Source organism: Aythya ferina, assembly GCF_964211825.1.
Source record: "Aythya ferina genome assembly, chromosome: Z".
NCBI lineage: Eukaryota > Metazoa > Chordata > Aves > Anseriformes > Anatidae > Aythya > Aythya ferina.
Window position 1 is genome coordinate 61,910 of NC_140299.1, and position 18,175 is coordinate 80,084.

General features: G+C 49.6%; 2 long non-coding RNA genes across 16 annotated transcripts; both read right to left on the reverse strand.

Moving 5' to 3' along the window:
* Positions 1–488: 488 nt before the first annotated feature.
* Positions 489–12,198, reverse strand: LOC311426668. 15 transcript variants are annotated; one of them, XR_014686931.1, is made up of 16 exons: positions 11,932–12,198; positions 11,761–11,810; positions 11,280–11,373; positions 11,035–11,170; positions 10,185–10,314; positions 9,947–9,985; positions 9,129–9,274; positions 7,781–7,948; positions 7,502–7,662; positions 6,778–6,877; positions 5,979–6,052; positions 5,403–5,548; positions 3,928–4,325; positions 3,099–3,131; positions 1,776–1,858; positions 489–1,214 (listed from the first exon to the last, which is right to left on the reverse strand). It is a non-coding gene; the product is annotated as an uncharacterized lncRNA (long non-coding RNA). The 15 variants fall into 15 exon arrangements; XR_014686932.1 differs by having other exon boundaries at positions 7,561–7,662; positions 11,932–12,197; XR_014686933.1 differs by lacking the exon at positions 6,778–6,877 and having other exon boundaries at positions 7,561–7,662; positions 11,932–12,196.
* Positions 12,199–12,635: 437 nt separating this feature from the next.
* Positions 12,636–14,665, reverse strand: LOC311426670. Its single transcript, XR_014686947.1, has 3 exons — positions 14,241–14,665; positions 13,914–13,967; positions 12,636–13,813 (listed from the first exon to the last, which is right to left on the reverse strand). It is a non-coding gene; the product is annotated as an uncharacterized lncRNA (long non-coding RNA).
* Between the last annotated feature and the right edge of the window lie 3,510 nt (positions 14,666–18,175).

Consider the following 18,175-nt stretch of genomic DNA (forward strand, 5'->3'; position numbering starts at 1 on the left):
TGCTCTTCTAAGCAAGCAACCTTCCTTCTGTGCTCCCTTCGGGATGCAGGACTACGTGCACTCAGATTTATTCCACTCATTTTTCTTCGCCTTTTCATTGGCACAGTCTCCAAGGACGCCTGGCTTTCTTCTCACAGACTCGCGTCCGTTTCAGCGTAAGGCATCTTTTCCCTCCGCCGCTCTAATCCAAATTCAAATTATCCAGATAAAACAATAGCGAGGTAAGAGAGAACTGTCTGAGTTAAAGTCACCATCTTTCTGTAACTAATTTAGCAGACAGCTGTACCACATCAGAGGAGGAGGTTTAGATGCTAACCAGGTCACAGGCCCTGCTCAGGCACATCACGGTCAAGTGAGCGCCCCCGGAATCACTAAAGAAACTTACGTAAGAATCTACTAGAAGAAAGCTGTCTCCTCTTACCACCACCTATTTAAAAGATAGCGTAGTACAGGCAGTTCTACACGCATAAAACCACATACACACAGTATACCTGACCCAAGTAAATTCCCTCTTAGAAGTCCACCATTAAGCAAAAGAGGCGTATTGTGGTGACATACAGCTGCCGTGTAATGATCCTGAAGGGATGAATCGCCCTATGTATTCCAAGGTACTACTGTGGTTTTTTGTTTGTTTTTTTTTTCCCCCCCAAGTACGTTCAACAGTACAGATAAGTACGTTCCCGCTAAGAAAAGAGTTCAGAATTGTTTATAACGAGTTCGTTCCAAGTGTCACTTTCTCACTTAACGTAGTAATAAAGATACGCTGCTGCTTTTGGATTTTATTTCCTTCTTGAATCTCACTGGTGTAATTCCAATGGTCAAACAACCTCTTCCAGAAAGACCAGCCCACTGCTTCACAGGAGAAGGAAAAGATGTCTCACACACGCTGGCTAGTACTAAAAAGAGTAATAGGAAGAGAAGTTCAGGCCATCAATATAAGTATGTTTCCCTGCCTCTTCTGCTGGCTGGTCAAGTGGAATCCTCAGGACAGCCCCAATACCTTGTGAAGAGCTTGTTAACGCCAGCACAACTTCAACCTGTCTTTTAAAAGAAAGCTGTTAAAGGAGCAGGAGACTGTTTTTAAATGAGAACAACCGAAAATAAACTTATCTGAAGAGCCACTTACTACTGGCATATTACCGTTTAAAAGGAAAATATTAATTACGTGCAGGTGCTCCAGTCTTCGTTGCATTTTCTGTGATTCACAACATTACCTTTGAACAAAAGAGTAAGAGGAACGGAAGGGAGGATATTAACTCGGGTAACCAAGGATTTGGTAAGCTGGAACTTGGTGTCTTTAACACTTTAGCCTTGGAGCAAAAATGTACACCCTGTACAGGCTGAGCTGACTGATGAGGCAGGTGCTCCAGGGTACGTGCTACCGGGAGGTAAGTAACAAACACATTCCGCAGCTATTACCAGAAGTGGGGTTTCAGGATATGCAGACTGGTTTCACAAAAAATATTAGCGGTCTGTTGGTGACAGACAGTTTGAGGAATTCAGCGCTGCCCATTACAGACTCCTCAGATCAGCACTTAACGAGAATTAATAAAACGGCTTATTTTTTTTTTATATATATATATACATATACACACACACACACACACCCACCTATGTTCAAAAAAATGTATACAGTTAAAATATCAAATTAGTGATCCGGTAACAACACTGTTCAAAACCAATCTCTTTTGTATGAACATTAAACTAAATGCACACTTTTAAAAGCATTTCTTTTTAGTGCTTCCAAAGCACAGCGTGTGCCAAGGCAAGGCCACCTGAAGAATCTCCGTCCTCCTCACGGGATGAAAGAGAACTGAAGTCAGGGACCTGGGAAGCCTCAGGTGCGCTTTCATAATGTCTGCAGATAAAAACAGAAGAGAGTCCGAGGTAGATTGTTTAGTAACCACCAAGTGGTAACAGTCACAGGGCTGTCTTTAGCTTTCATTAACACAACAGCAGTTTCTTTATTCTCGATCTACGCTGAATCTCAAGTTTAAAGGCATGGCTAGCAGTTCTCGGGAACAAGGCCCTCGTCTCTGTGCTGGCAACATGCAATATTACCAGTGCAGGTGTTTCTGGGAGTTTTGTTTGTTTGTTTTTTTATTGGGGGGGGGGGACACGACACACACAACAGATGGGATCTCTCCACAATGCAGACACTGTGTGCATTTGACAGTGCCCCATTTTAGTGCGATCCACTGCCTATTGCACGTAAAACGGCTAATGACAGTATTCAAGTGAGTAAATTCTCACCACCTGCAGGAGGGGCAGCAATGGTTATTTTTTTCAGCCTGTTGAGCAAAGAGCACCCTCCACAGGAAAAAAGCCACACCTTTCATAGCACGTCCTTAAGGTTACAGCCCAGCTTCTGCCGATAGAGGTTCGTAAAGTTAAAGCTCTGCTGCTTCTTCTCGGACTCTGACAGTAAGATCACTTGACCGCCAGGATGGCGAGGGCAACAGCTACGTCCTCTTCCACTCTTCTGCGGCACAGCAAACTCATTCCCGGTCCGTATTCCTCTGGCTGGTACACTATTATCTACCGTTCACCTGATTAACTCTGTTGGGTAGGCTGTTGAACTCTAGCTCCTCTAGCGTTCTCTCTAAGTGCTGTATTAAGACACGATTTTTAAACCAAGGGAAGTAATTTCATTTCTTCTTCCAAAAACAGCAGTTAAATAACTCAGTATTATTTTGCCACGACAAACAGTATTAGCAGAGGCTCTCTGTTTCCAGCATGGAAGAGCTTCCCTCATTTCTGACATCAGAATGGCAAATTTAATTTGATACAGCCATCTTTCCCCAACCCACGCAAATTCTGGGTCTTTCTTCCATAACCACCCGTATCTTTCTATTTCACACTTCAGCTCTAGGTAACGACCATTTACTTCAGAAAATACAACGGCAGTTTGACCGCTGAAACTGTAATAATTTAAGTATGTCAAAACAAAACACTTGTTTTGGAAAAGACTGAGATTTGCTATCATGAACAACGTTAGCATTTAACTCTGAATCATTCATATCTATACAAACCTTGCTCCTTCCCTTATAGCAAATTCTATTAAATACTTCTGAGTTTCCATCGGTCCTTGTACATACCTCCTCAAGAAGAGAGAAGATTTTTTTCACCATCTTAAAGAAGAGATCCAAACAGATATTAGAAGCAGATCTTGTAAATGCATTTTCAATAAATCTCAACAGCCAAAGGAAAAGCAACAAAGCCTAGAGTTTCCCATTTCTGCATACAGTAATGCACATAAGAAAAAAAAGCCAGCATACCAATAATTTGAAGTGATATCGATCAGCTGATATTCAAATGTAACGCTGAATTTTGTTCTCTTAAAAGAGCAGTATCTAGAAACATCTGCCCTTGGAAAATGCAGACTAGGTTTAATCAGCAGAGAAGCCTTGTATCTCCACGAACACGCTGCCATGATCAGCAGTTAATAGAAACAAAGGGATACCAAGCCATGTTTCAACCTAGAGCTGTCATTTTTGAAAGCAGAGGTTTAAGATAACTACTCTTTACAAGATGACTGATCTATGTGGAGCATGAGTACGATTGTCTCATATAAAGTTTAACAAAATGAAACAAAAAAAAAAAGTAGCGCAAAAGAATGAACCGGACACCTTAGATGCGAAACAACAGTATTTTTTCATTGGTTTCTGTATTTTCTTCTCTGAACCAACTATGAAAACACGAATGGTGCTGTGACTAAGCCTGCTTAAGAGTGCTGCAGTAAGGACGGTGAGGACATAAAGTTGGACCGCGAATACACGTACTTACTTTCTTGTTCTTCCACTACTTGTACACGAGTAATCAAAGATCATTCCAAATCTGAGGTTTTATTTTTAAAATAGATCCTCATTTCAAGAAGAAGTCTTCTGTACCCCTAGCCTATTTTTAATACACTAATAAAGAACTTACTTCTTCCACGTTTGCGAACCTCTTTCACCACTCTGATTTTAATACCAGCATCGCTTCCCTCCAACATTGTAGGTGTTATTTTAAATGAATTTGACACAGATTCAGAAGTAGACTCCATCACTCGTTTTCGGTCATCTCCAGCCACGCTGTAATTTAGAGGCCCTCGAACAAGTGCATTGGTACCAGGTTTACGATCCAAGCCATCTTTGCATCATTTAAGCAATTGAACTCATCATGTAGAGAGTCTAAGTCACCAGGTGACATTTCATCCTCTCCCTTAACAGCTGGAACCGAAGAAGCCATTTGCACAGACAAGCCATCAATTTGCTTTTCCAGCAACTGACAGTTTTCTGCTTTCTTCTCTCCATTACCATCTTGGACAGTACTGATACCAGTGTCTGAAAATTAAGAAGGAGCTTAGTAGTGCATATAACTGCAGGATCAAAAAACACAGAAGGACATTATTCTGCATCCCTTCTTGTTGAAAGTACTGTGGAGAGAGTTACTCAGCACTGTCAGATCACTTCAGTAGTTTTATTCACCCTTTGACGCAACCACAGGAATACCTCCTTTTGGGCTGCTACCGTCTCATATGACTGTCGTGAAGTTATTTGCTGTATTCCCATTTCAGTGACTAAAGTAAACTAAAGTTTCCCCTCCTTCCCCCAGTTCCAGCAAATTTTTCTTTCGACTCTGCTGCAACAGGTGGGTAAATTACTATTTGTGAGAAATTTTAATTTTTTTTTTTATTTTTTTTTTTTTTTACACACTTTCCTTCCCCACTTCTCCCTTCCCCACTATAGAATACACAATTGAGAATTAAAAGCTGAAATGAAATCCTTGCTACCGCCAAACCATCGTGGTGAAAGGTTTCAGCACTTTTTAGAAACAGTTCAAAATTATTGCTCATTCAGGACTTCGTTACCTATAGCAACAGCCTGTTTGTCTAAGCCGACCAAAGAAATTCAGTCCCAATTAACTCTAAAACTTACGTGTCCTTTTGAATTAACACAGAAAGCACGGAGACCTTTTTTTTTTTTTTTCCTGCACACTATGTCCATTTATGACCACACAAGTTCCTGTACTACAACAACTCCAACATACTTTTATTTGTTGGCATGCCTTTGAGGTTCAGATATGGTGACGGAGATCCAGCAGCACAGGGTGGCCCTTTCCCACCAACATGGTTTGTCACAACAGTGACTGTGGCCGTCGCAATAGCGGCGACATGCTACGCCTTCTCTCTTTAGTGATGCTGGAGTATTGGGCTCTCCGGGACGCTTGATCTTATTCTGAGGCCCAGCAACAAATTTATCTGCTTCATCTATCATCGTACCCTGAAAAGACTTTTTTTTTTTTTTAAATATAAGTAAAAAACAATTGCTTCGTCAATTCACTACCAGAGTATTTGCCTCCGTGTTACAATTCAGTTACTTTTCAAATAATGATAGAGCAGATACCAAGACTTCTCCTACCTTCTCATCCTGTTTGAACAGACTGCCAAGTGTATGAAGAAGCCTTTTTGGTTGATCTGGATCAATCTCCCGAAGGGGTGAAGGCATCATTTTCAACTACTCCTGATGATTTCCCCTTTGAGCAACAGGAACGCCGTGAAGGCAGTCTGCAGCAGAACAAGGTATCTAAATTTAGTCTACCTTAAGACTAAGGAAATACAAGCCTCGCATGCTTCCATTTCCAGTGTTAGCATTTAAGATCTAGAAATCACTATTTCCTCCCTCTACAAAACAAAGGAAAAGCAAAAGGCAAATAAAGCCCCTCTTTCCTTTCACCGTCACTATAAGAACATCTACTGCATCCTGTTGCACAGGAAAGCTCACCCATGAGACTTAATTTTCAAATTCCAAGCACGCACAACATGTTTTGTGACAGAAGGCAGAAATTTCATTCTTTTCCTTCGGAATCTAGGGAAGGACGACTGACCCAAGAAACGATGCAAAGTCTACTTCCTCTCCCACACCGAGGACAGAAACACTACTTAGGTGAATTAAATAGCTGTACCAGAATATTAATAAATAATTGTGTCCATTTACCTTCATCCTGCCCCACGATATCCCTGTGTGTTTTCAGAAGATTGGTTCTCATTCCGGTTAGCTGATCTAGAAGACTGTGACAAGACATATCATATGCATTTCTGAATGCCCGTGGCTTCAAATCCTAGTTTTATAATAAAACAAGTAACTTTCAGTTAACCCGCGAGTTCTCACGCACAAAGAAATTGCTCTGTGGGCTGTACTACCGTTAACTACTAAAAAAAAAAACAAAACAAAAAAAAAATTCCAAAACAACTTCAGACATTCTGAACGTATTCTGAAACAACTTTCTTTCCATCTCTCTGGAAAGAGCTTTCCTCCTATCTGTGACAAAGGAAAAAAAAAAAAAAAAAAGTTGTGATCGCGGGAGTCGTTACACAAAGCCACACTCTGTGAATTCACTACTACAGTTAAGATCATTTTTAGTCAAAAATACCTCGGCAGCAATGCTATCACTGCAAACATAGCGTTGCCAAAAAAAAAAAAAAAAAAAAGAAATTCAACTCAAGATATTGGAGAGGGCGAGCTAAAAGCACAAATAACATGACCGATGGAGGCTGCAACAACCACCTGGTAGATGGTTGTCCACAGCCCTCGGATTGCATGGTTGTCTTTCCTGACAAACGAATACTGGAAGAACATAAAAGATACACCGTGTGTCCGCAAAAGCCTTCGGGGAGACTACTGAAAGGAAAACCAAACCAAAAAACTAGGAACAGCAAGTGGCGTATACGTCAGTTTTGTTAACAGAGCACCACTAATGTGCCAGGAATTTCCACATTCTTCGCCCCTCCTCTACCTTGAAAATGTCACCCAATTCTGTCAGTGTCTTCACCATCAGCATTTATTTATTTATTTCGTTTTTCACGTGGACATCCGAGGAAAACATTTCCAGTACCCTGTCATCGAGGAAGAAGAGGAGAGGGGGGAAAAAAAAAAAAAAAAAAAAAGAGAGATGAGGGGGGAAGAAGCACTGCCATTCCTTTCCTCGGTAACGCGAGCAAAAAGCTCAGGCGCTCAGCAACAACGTGCTTTGAAAGATAAAACACAGAAGAAACTGCACGTTATTTAGTCTCAGCTACAGAGTCACGTGTATTTGTACCTGCTCATTTATTCATCTGCCAGCGTATTTTAGTACAAACGCTACAGAACATAGAAACCGCAAGGTTACTACTACCTTTTGTGACCGACGCGATCTTTGGCAGGAACAGCTATCGAAAAAGAACCAACAAAATCCCCTTCGTCGACAGCCATCCGAACCTTTATCGTCTAACAGCAGTCCTACAAACATCCCCTGGGATGCTCAACTCCTGAAACTTTCTGTTCAACTTGAGGCAGAACAAGCCCTTACCCTGGGCACCTTCACCCAGCTCTCCACTGCTAGCAGAGTAGCACCCTGATACTGTCCAGGACGCGCTGCAGCAGCCTACTCGCTTACGCGTATTTACTGCAGCCTGGTTCGAGACGCGCACAGAGGGACCCACGAAAAATCCACCCTTTCCTTCAGAGAAGTAAATACATACATACATACGGACGACACGGTAAGGAAGAAAAGCTGAACACACAGCATGCGGTCCTTTACCGTGGGGCAGATCCAGCATCAGCACAAGGAGCTTTGGGGCACGTGAGCGATCATCTACACCGGCCATCGCGACAAGCCAAACTCACGCACACAAGCCTCGACCTAAAAACACAGAACACACTAAGTTCCTTTATAGCTTATGGAAGTAACAACCAGCATCTTAGATGCAGTTGGATAGTTGGATTGCATCAGCTTAGGGACTGCCTCCTTCAAAACGCACAGGGGGGTGGGGAAACCAGTCTTGGAAACCCGTTGCCTAACAGGAAGGAGACTGTTGTCTTCTCCTCCATAGGTGACGTTCTTCCAAGCATCGTCCTGCTCCTGGATTTTACCAGCCACGACGGGATGGTCCTACCGGCGTGAGTCGGGAACGCTTCCCACGGGGTTTCTGTGACACTGAAGTAAGTTTTCTGCAGGTACAAGTAACGCAGCACGAGACGGCAAGGAAGCTAAGGCACCGTCTGCAGCACAGCACGTGTGCGATATTGGGCCTGAGGGGACCAGTCAAAGCCTGCAGTAATCGCTGAACAGGTGGGCAAGCAGGGAGCCCTACGGGAAACAAAGCTCACGTTCTGCAAAGCTCTTTTCCCGTCAAGAAGACGGCCGTTTCTATTCAGCGCGTTTACTGAACTTTAGGCTACTTCCCATTCGCTTTGGCAAGTTAGCCTTTGCGTAAGCCAAGAGGTTTTAAACTGCCAAGCACCACTGATGGTTCTTGTTCTCCAACAACAGGGAATTTCAATCAGGGCACTCGTTAACAGGAAAGCCTGGCTCTGTTTCACACAAATCACGTACCTAAACCACGGAGACAGGAGTCTGCAGGAAGAACTCTTTAAAAGGTGAACTTAAAGAGAAGGATACTACTCATTTTTCCAGAACTTCTGCAAGGACTGCGGCAAAAAAAAGGCTGAACCAGGGACGTCTCTATCATCATCCCCTCTAGAATTCAGCAACTCCATACAGTTAGGGGTCAAATACCACAGCTGCAGCGCAAGACAAACAAAGACCTCGAAGGTCACGTTTCTGCCTGCGTACCGAGTTCCGCTGGGAAGACCCCCCACCTCTGGAAAGACCCCCAGCCGCTCAACTCCCAAGCAACGTTGCCACGGCCAGTGCTTACGCAGAGTTTTGCTCTCTCTCGCTGCTCAGTACAGGCCCAAGGCCTCCTTTATTGCACACAGTTCAAGCAAAACTCTTGGGACATAACCAATAGACAGACAGACAGACAGACAGAAATTGCCTCTCACGTCTGTCCTCACTGACCGCAACCAGCGTCCTGGAAAGCCCCGCAAGCACCGGTCTATTCCTAGGACAACTCCGAAAGCTGAGGCGGGACAAAGTTTAGCCTCTCGTACCAAAGACTGAGCAACAGACAGAGCCTGACAGGCCAATTCATTCTAGGTCTAAGAGGCTACTACGACTCGGCAGGCACTACGTGCCTTCCTTCCCTTTGCGCTTCCCAGCGCCGAGCAGCTCGCGCTTCCGCAAATTCAACGAAGCCTTTGAGCCGGGGCTGCAGGAAGCTTACGAGCACGCCTTGATTCCACCCCGAGGTCGCTGCGACTTACCTGGGCAGTCGGGACGGACGGGCTGCTCTCTCTCCTGAGAACCCTGCGACCGCAGCACGCCAGCTGCGGCTTTCCTCGCTTTACCCGGTGCGCCACCTTCGCTCGGCAACAAACCCCGCAGGGGTCCTAGCGGCGGGGAGCTGCTTCTGCCCCGGTGAACCGCAGCACAAGGAGAGAGCCGGCTGTCAGGACGCAGGGAGAGGAAAGCCTCCGGGGCGCGGCGCGGCGCAGCCCAACGATCAAGCGCAGCGAGGACCCGTGCCCGGCCTCAACACCCCCCGCCCCTCCCGGCCCGACGCTCCGAGGAGGCACCCCCGGAGGCTCTCGCTCGCCTCACCGCCGGCAACCGCGCTCGCCGCCAGCGGCAACCTGCGCCTCCCGGCGCGCACGGCCCGGCCCCGGCCCCGGCCCGGCCGCGCAGCCCGGAGCCCACGTGGCCGCCCGGCAGCGCAGAACTACAGCTCCCAGCATGCCTCGGGACGGAGCAGTCCAGCCAATCCAGAGGGGCGTCGGCCACGCGCACGCAACGGCACCTCCTCCTGCTGCCCTCTCTGCCCCCCCCCGCCGCCGCAGCCGCCCCCCTCTCCCCTGTCCCCTCTCCCCCAGCCCCCCGAAGCCGCCCCAGCTCCTCTCGTGCTCCGAGCATCTCCAGCATTTCAGGAACTGGAACCCTGGAACCGCTGACGTCTGGCACGTGTCAGAAACGTGGCAGGAGACGTACTCTGCTGTCGCAAGGCACTTGCAAAGCCGGCCCGACAGCTGAAGCAGACTCACACAGTCCACCGAGCAACTCGGGGCCCCCACTGCTGTCCACTCACCCTCATGCTTCGTTCAAGCTTCCGTGCCTACGCCCTGAGCTACAAGAAACAAAGAGAGAAGGTCACATCCACAATGGATACGCAAACAGTGCGGCACATGCAGAGGACTCAAACACAGAGACCAGAGCCAGACAAATAAAAACAAACAAACAAACAAACAAACAAACAAACTGAAGTCCACAAATGCCACAAGGCCATGAATGCATAGCAGCCCCGGCAGGGGTAATGACAGACATACCCTTTGCAGATGAAAAAGGTGACCCTGCTCAGTCTCTTGGTAATACTGCACCAACGCGGTCAAGCCTCTTGTAGCACGTCATCAAGCTGGTTTTAGTCCTCTGGAGAGTTACACAAGTGGGTTGATTCATCTAGAGATTAAAATACAGATCAAACACAGGAGCGTATCATCCCACCATCCCAAAAAAAAAGTGAGCCAGCAACCTCTGCTAAATATCCCTCTATGAAGTGAATTCCAAGCCCTTAGAATTCCAGAAATCCATAGACTCCAGCCTGCCTAGAGAACCCGGCAACTGACTGAAGGAAAAACAAAGCACTTACCCCCAAAGAGCAGCCCAGGCAGAAGGAGCTCTCTGACGGCATACTTGGGGCTCATATACCTTTTGGTCCCACCCAGCACCCAAACCCAATCACCTGGGAAAGGGGAGGGGCAAAGCACATGAAAGTAGAAAGAGGAGGAGCAGCAGCTGTGGTTTATTTACTTATTTATAAGGCTTAGCTCGACAGCATGCAGAGGGCAGACAGCAGAACTGGGGTGTTTCTAGAAGCAACAATCCCCATGCTTTCGCTGCAGCTTTGAATATTGAAAGGACAACACAACCAAGCAAGTAACTGAAGCTTTTTCAGCTCGAATTAGCTCAAACTTTTATTTACGCAGAAAGAAAAATCTAGGAGCAGAACAGATTACACACCAAAAAAAAAAGTCAATTCCATTCCACTCACAGGAAAAATCACTTACTTCAGCAGGCTATCTGAGAACCAAAAGGCTATGCTGATGGGTCAAAACACACTACAGGACACTGGGGCCGGGCCCTCCGCTGCACCCACTTAAAACCCATCCCTACACTCACCAAGGTGCAACCCCAACCCGAACACAGACGCAGCATTTCAGCCTCAACACAGTTTCCAGAACTGCTGGAAAGCAGGCTTCATCCTCAGCGAGGCGTGCTCAGGCTGCACAGGAGGGGGCTTCGGGCACCTCTTTGCCTACCGAAGAAGACCGCCATCAGCACCTGCTTTGTTCCGATCCTAAAGGCTAACATCACAGCCCACGTCGCCTGGGACACCTGATAAACAGAAGAGAAAGCAGCCATACCGTTTTCAAGCCGTCCCTGCACGTGTCGCTCCTCGATGATCTGCAACCTCTTCTCAAATCCTCAACCGCTTCTGTGGAGAGCCTGCCATGGCACCTGCAAAGCAAGACCCTTCGCAGTCACCTCGTGCTACTTGGCAGTTCTGCTCCAATCCAGCTCACAAACAGCCCGCCCTTCCCGTGCTGCTCTTCAGAGTGCAGCTTGGCCCCTCTGAGCCTGTGCGACACACCTGTGAAACAAAAAGAAAAGCATAGGCTGAAGCAGCATCCAAAGCCACAGCACAGCTGGGACAGTTACTCTCATCTGCTCCCTAACCTCTCTGCTCCCTCACCTGCCCTCGAGGCAGATGCTTCCATCTGCTCTCTTAGGCCAGCTACAACACCCCTGAAATATAAACAGGATTTTTACTGTACTTTGTGCAGTTAAGTAACTGCAGTGACAACTGCACCCCTAAAGTACCTGCTACATCTGTTCATCGCTCACCTTGCCAAAAGCAGCTCCGGTCAAGTCCCGCGTTGTACACTGTGTTTCAGCTTTAACAAATGAAAACGGTCACAAGATAATCATTCAGCTGCCAGCATTAGCACCCATCCCTCAACAACACAAAGGGACCCCGTTTACAATATTATCATTTCAAAACAGCAGCCCCCATACCTCAGCACACCTCAGAAGTAGACCAAGCCAGTCACCGAGCTGCCTACCCAGTGCTGAACAGTTCCGGAAGGAGCTCTTTCCTGTGACAGGTTCCTCCAAAGGTTTACACTCTACTGGGGACAGGAGAGAAATAAAAATAAAAGTTTCAAAAACCCCTTATCTGTAAGCTTTCAAGATTCCACAGACCTCCTCCTCAAGCACACCGTTCAAGCACTATGCGAGCAGCTGCTCACAAGCAGCTCAACTCTTCCCCCCCACACACACACCTGACAAACACCACAGAGAGGACTGTGCCTGCTGCCCTTCAGTACGTGCGCAGAGGCAGACCAGATGTCTTCGCCAACACAGTCCGGACAATGTATTAGCACACCCACGCACTGCCACGTTAGCTGTCATCACTAACTGCCAGGCAGGACAGCTCCAGACCAAACACATACACACACAGCCACGCCACAAACACTACAAACAAAACACACAACACAAGGCGCAAGAAAAAGTGACCCCCGGAGGGAAGCCCTATGGCAACAGCAAGTCACAACAGGTGCTCTGCACCAGACCCAAGGAGAGACTCAAATGTCACGACACGCGACTGGAAGCAACTGCCAGAACTGGGGTGATGGAGGCCTAAAAAGCCTGCCTTCAAGACAAGAGACCAGAAGGATGCGGACTGAAAACCCCATATGATTCAAAGATTGAAGCCGAAATTCCTTTAAGCGGTATATTCTTTATTGCAGCGCTGGATGCACGGGGGGATCTCTCCACCTATCGTGCATACCCAAAGCAGAAAGCAGTCTTGAATTTATACAATCAATCTATCAATATTCTACCGGCGCCTATACATATTCATTGCCTACCCCCGCCTTCCCTCGCTTCTCATGCTAATTAGCCTTTTGGCACCTTGCGCCTGCGTAGAGCCTCCCAAGAACTGTGGGCAGGGGCCTTTGGGACGTGGGCAGGGGTCTTTGGGAGGAAGACCCCGAGTCTTCCTCACATTGTACTTTTCACCTTTGGTCAGGAATCCGCTGAGTTGGCATGTTTCTTAATCGCAAGAGCTGGCTGTTGCTAATTCTTCCCTTTGTTGTGTCTTTATAATGAATTCCAATGTCCAGTTTTGAGATTTATAGTCCTTACATTTGTTTCTCTGTCCGTCTGCCGCTTCCTTATCGTGAGTTCCGGTGTCTTGTTTCGAGATATACAGTCCTTGTCTGGGGACTGTCCTTGCCTCCCCAATACCTCCTTAATCACATAAGACGACGCTTAGGAAATCAATTCCCAAGCAAGAGCTCCTGATGCGGCCCAGATGACTTCCACAAGAGCGAGGATGGAAACAGATGCGATCTCAAACCGAATATGATGCACGAGACCTGAAACAGAACTGCACTTCAAGCAGCGACTGCAAGACAAGAAGTGCTCGGATCAGAGCCACGATGACAAAACAAGCACTGAGGCCCTTCAGCACCGCTACCAAGTCGCCTGTCTGGTCAGTCCAGTGTAAAAAGCTAGAAGGATATCAAGACCCGAGAAGCACAGAACAGACATTGCAGAAGCAACACTACAGGACGGACGAACAGAAGGAAACTGTCCTGCCTGGCGCACGCACTCACGCTACAAAATAATCCCGCTGCTCCTATTAGCCTGGTGACCCGGCCACAAGCAGCCTGAACGTGACCCAGCCTGAACCACCCTCGCAGTGGCACCAAGTATTTTCAGCCAGCTGGCTCCACGCTGCTCTGGCTCCCAGCTCCCATTAGCCACCCCAGATATGCAAATACCAGGTGCCCCCCAACTTAGCTCTCAGGTTGCTGCATGGTAAATTCCCTCCGCCTCAAGAAATACACAGGCACTGGTCGTCATCTTAGTCAATTGCCAGGCTCATCATCAGCTGCAAAAACAGAGTACCAGCATTCACTAGCATGCCGGTCATGATGCCCACCTTCTCCACAATGCTGACTACTGCTGATGCAACATACAACTATGCTCACCTGTTCCTCTCCAAATCCAAGCTCCAACAGTGCAACCAGTATCATCCACACCACCTGGGAAAACAAAGGGATTAAATGATCGTTGCGTTCACAACACGTCACCCAATGGTGTTTTTTGTTGTTGTTGTTGTTGTTTTTGTTATTGTTGTTTTTTTGTGTGTGTGTTTCCTGTATTTATTTATTTTTTAGTCTGCTTTAGCTCAACGGCATGCAGAGTGCAGACAAGAAAACTGGGGTGTTTCTAGAAGCAACAATCCCCACGCTTTTGCTGCAGCTTTGAATATTAAAAGGACAATACGACCCAGCAAGTAACTGGAACTTTCTTACCTGGAATTAGCTCAAACTTTTCTTCACATTGAAGGAAAAATCTAGGAGCAGAACAGATTATACACCAACAAAATTGAGTCCATTTCATCCCCAGAAAAACAATCACATACTCTCATCCCCTCCTGTACCTCAGCCGCTTGCCTACCCCACGTGGCACACGCTTCCATCTGTTCTCTTTACCCACTTATAGCACCTCTAAAAGGCAAACTGGAATTTTACTCTATTGGCTGTAGGAAAATAACTGCAGTGACAACCGCGCCCCAAACTGAGCCAGCAGCCCCTACTAAACATCCCTCTACTAAGCGAATTCCAAGCACTTAAAATCCAGAAATCCATAGACTCCAGCCTGCCTAAACAACCCTGCAACGGACAGAAGGAAAAACAAAGCACTGCCCCCAAAAGAGCAGCCCAGGCAGAAGGAGCTCCCTGACGGCATGCCTGGGGCTCATATAGCATTTAGCCCCGCCCAGCACCCAAACCCAATCACCTGGGGAAGGGGAGGGGCAAAGCACATGAAAGTAGGAAGAGAGCAAAAGGAGCAGCTGTGTTTTGTTTTGTTTTGTTTTTCCTTTGTTTTTTTAAAATCTGTTTTATCTCAAAAACATTCAGAGAGCAGACAAGAGACCTGTGGTGTTTCTGGAAGCAAAAATCCCCTTTTGCTTTTGCTGCAGCTTTTAATGTTGAACTGATAACGGCACCAAGCAAGTAACTGAAACTTCTTCAACTGGAATTAGTTTAAACACGCTCACCGTCATCTGCAAACACAGAGAACCAGCATTCACTAGCCCTAACCCTAACCCCAACCCTCACCCTAAACTCTAACCCTAGCCCCAGCCCTAGTCCCTAACCCCAACCCTGGTTCCCGAGAACTTCATTTCCAGGCATGCTCTGGGCGCTCAACATGGCCTCCCGGAGGTCCGGAGTCCCAGAACTACATTTCCCGGCATGCTCCGGGCACCCAACATGGCCTCCCGGAAGTTCGGAGTCCCAGAACTACATCTCCCGGCATGCTCCGGGCAGTCAACGCGGCCTACCGGAAGCCTGGTGCCGGAAAACTACACCTACCAGAATTCCCTGGACAGCCAGCACGGCCAATCAGAGGCCGAGTTTTCGAGAACTACATTTAACCGCACTCACTGTAACCCTAGCCCTTCCCGCCCTTACACAAAAAAGCCTCAAGCCCTATCCCTAAACATCCTCGAAACCCCTACGGACCTAACCCAAACTATTTACCACACTAAACCCCTGAAGTCCTATGCCTAAAACCCCTAACCCAATAAATTAAGACGCTCAAATCCCAAACCCGCAAAATTGAGATGCTCAAATCCCAAACCCCAAAAAATAGGACGCTCAAATCCCAAACCCCCTTCCAAAAAAGAAAAGGAAAAATCAAGAAAAAAATAAAATCAAACAAAACAAAAACAACAAAAGGGGTAGATCTGGTGGCATCTGCCCTGTAACCCTGCAAAAATCACGAGGGACCTAGAACAACAAAGCAAACGCACAAAATAACATTGACATCCTATCCATAAATGTGCTATAACAATTAATCACCTCCAAAGAGCTTCAAGCAATAAACGCACATACTACTAGATCGGTTTCCTCTAAAAGATCGTACCAGACCCTGACCCACCAAAAGAACCCTGCATGTAGCTAACAGAAGCATCAACAAAGCACTGACCCCAAAGAGCAGCCCGGGCAGAAGGAGCTCTCTGATGCCGTGCCTGGGGCTCCTGTACCATTTGGCCCCGCCCAGCACCCAAACCCAATCACCTGGGAAAGGGGAGGGGGCAAACCACAAGAAAGAGAGCAGGAGCAGCAGCAGCTGTGTTCTTTTATTTATTTATTTATTTGTTTGGTTTTGTGCCTATCCCTAGTTTACAGCATGCAGAGTGCAGACAAGAGAACTGGGGTGTTTCTAGAAGCAAAATTTACCGTATTTATGCCTCAGCTTTGCACATAAAAAGGACAATACAACCAAGAAAGTAAATGAAATATTTTCCACGGGAATTAGCTCAAACTTTAGTGTTAGGTCAGAGGTTGGACTCAATGATCTTGAGGTCTCTTCCAACCTAGAAGATCTGTGATTCTGTGTGATTTACATATGAAGAAAAATCTAGGAGCGTAGGAAATTACACAGCAAAAAAAACAACGACATAAAAAGCAACGCGCATGCACGGCCCCACGGCCGCCTGCAGTACTCGTTTTCCACCAAAAGGAGGCGGCAGAGGGCGCCCCTGGGCCCCAACGCGCATGCGCCCCCCTCGGCCGCCTGCAGTACCCCTTTCCCACCAGCAGGTGGCAGCAGAGAACGCCCGCGGACCCCACCGCGCATGCGCGCCCCCCGGCCGCCTGCAGTACTCGCTTCCCACCAGCAGGTGGCGGCAGAGAGCACCCGCGGGCCCCACCGCGCATGCGCGCCTCCCGGCCGCCTGCAGTACCCCTTTCCCACCAGCAGGTGGCGGCAGAGAACGCCCGCGGACCCCACCGCGCATGCGCGCCCCCCGGCCGCCTGCAGTACTCGCTTCCCACCAGCAGGTGGCGGCAGAGAGCACCCGCGGGCCCCACCGCGCATGCGCGCCTCCCGGCCGCCTGCAGTACTCGCTTTCCACCAGCAGGTGGCGGCAGAGGGCGCCCGCGGGCGTCTCCGCGCATGCGCCCCCCCCGGCCGCCTGCAGTACCCTTTTCCCACCAGCAGGTGGCGGCAGAGGGCGCCCGCGGGCGTCACCGCGCATGCGCGCCCCCCGGCCGCCTGCAGTACTCGCTTTCCACCAGCAGGTGGCGGCAGAGGGCGCCCGCGGGCGTCACCGCGCATGCGAGCCCCCCGGCCGCCTGCAGTACCCTTTTCCCACCAGCAGGTGGCGGCAGAGGGCGCCCGCGGGCGTCTCCGCGCATGCGCGCCCCCCGGCCGCCTGCAGTACCCTTTTCCCACCAGCAGGTGGCGGCAGAGGGCGCCCGCGGGCGTCACCGCGCATGCGCGCCCCCCGGCCGCCTGCAGTACTCGCTTTCCACCAGCAGGTGGCGGCAGAGGGCGCCCGCGGGCGTCACCGCGCATGCGCGCCCCCCGGCCGCCTGCATTACCCTTCTCCCACCAGCAGGTGGCGGCAGAGGGCGCCCGCGGGCGTCACCGCGCATGCGCGCCCCCCGGCCGCCTGCAGTACTCGCTTTCCACCAGCAGGTGGCGGTAGAGGGCGCCCGCGGGCGTCTCCGCGCATGCGCCCCCCCCGGCCGCCTGCAGTACCCTTTTCCCACCAGCAGGTGGCGGCAGAGGGCGCCCGCGGGCGTCACCGCGCATGCGCGCCCCCCGGCCGCCTGCAGTACTCGCTTTCCACCAGCAGGTGGCGGTAGAGGGCGCCCGCGGGCGTCTCCGCGCATGCGCCCCCCCCGGCCGCCTGCAGTACCCTTTTCCCACCAGCAGGTGGCGGCAGAGGGCGCCCGCGGGCGTCACCGCGCATGCGCGCCCCCCGGCCGCCTGCAGTACTCGCTTTCCACCAGCAGGTGGCGGTAGAGGGCGCCCGCGGGCGTCTCCGCGCATGCGCCCCCCCCGGCCGCCTGCAGTACCCTTTTCCCACCAGCAGGTGGCGGCAGAGGGCGCCCGCGGGCGTCACCGCGCATGCGCGCCCCCCGGCCGCCTGCAGTACTCGCTTTCCACCAGCAGGTGGCGGTAGAGGGCGCCCGCGGGCGTCTCCGCGCATGCGCCCCCCCCGGCCGCCTGCAGTACCCTTTTCCCACCAGCAGGTGGCGGCAGAGGGCGCCCGCGGGCGTCTCCGCGCATGCGCCCCCCCCGGCCGCCTGCAGTACCCTTTTCCCACCAGCAGGTGGCGGCAGAGGGCTCCCGCGGGCGTCTCCGCGCATGCGCGCCTCCCGGCCGCCTGCAGTACCCTTTTCCCACCAGCAGGTGGCGGCAGAGGGCGCCCGCGGGCGTCTCCGCGCAT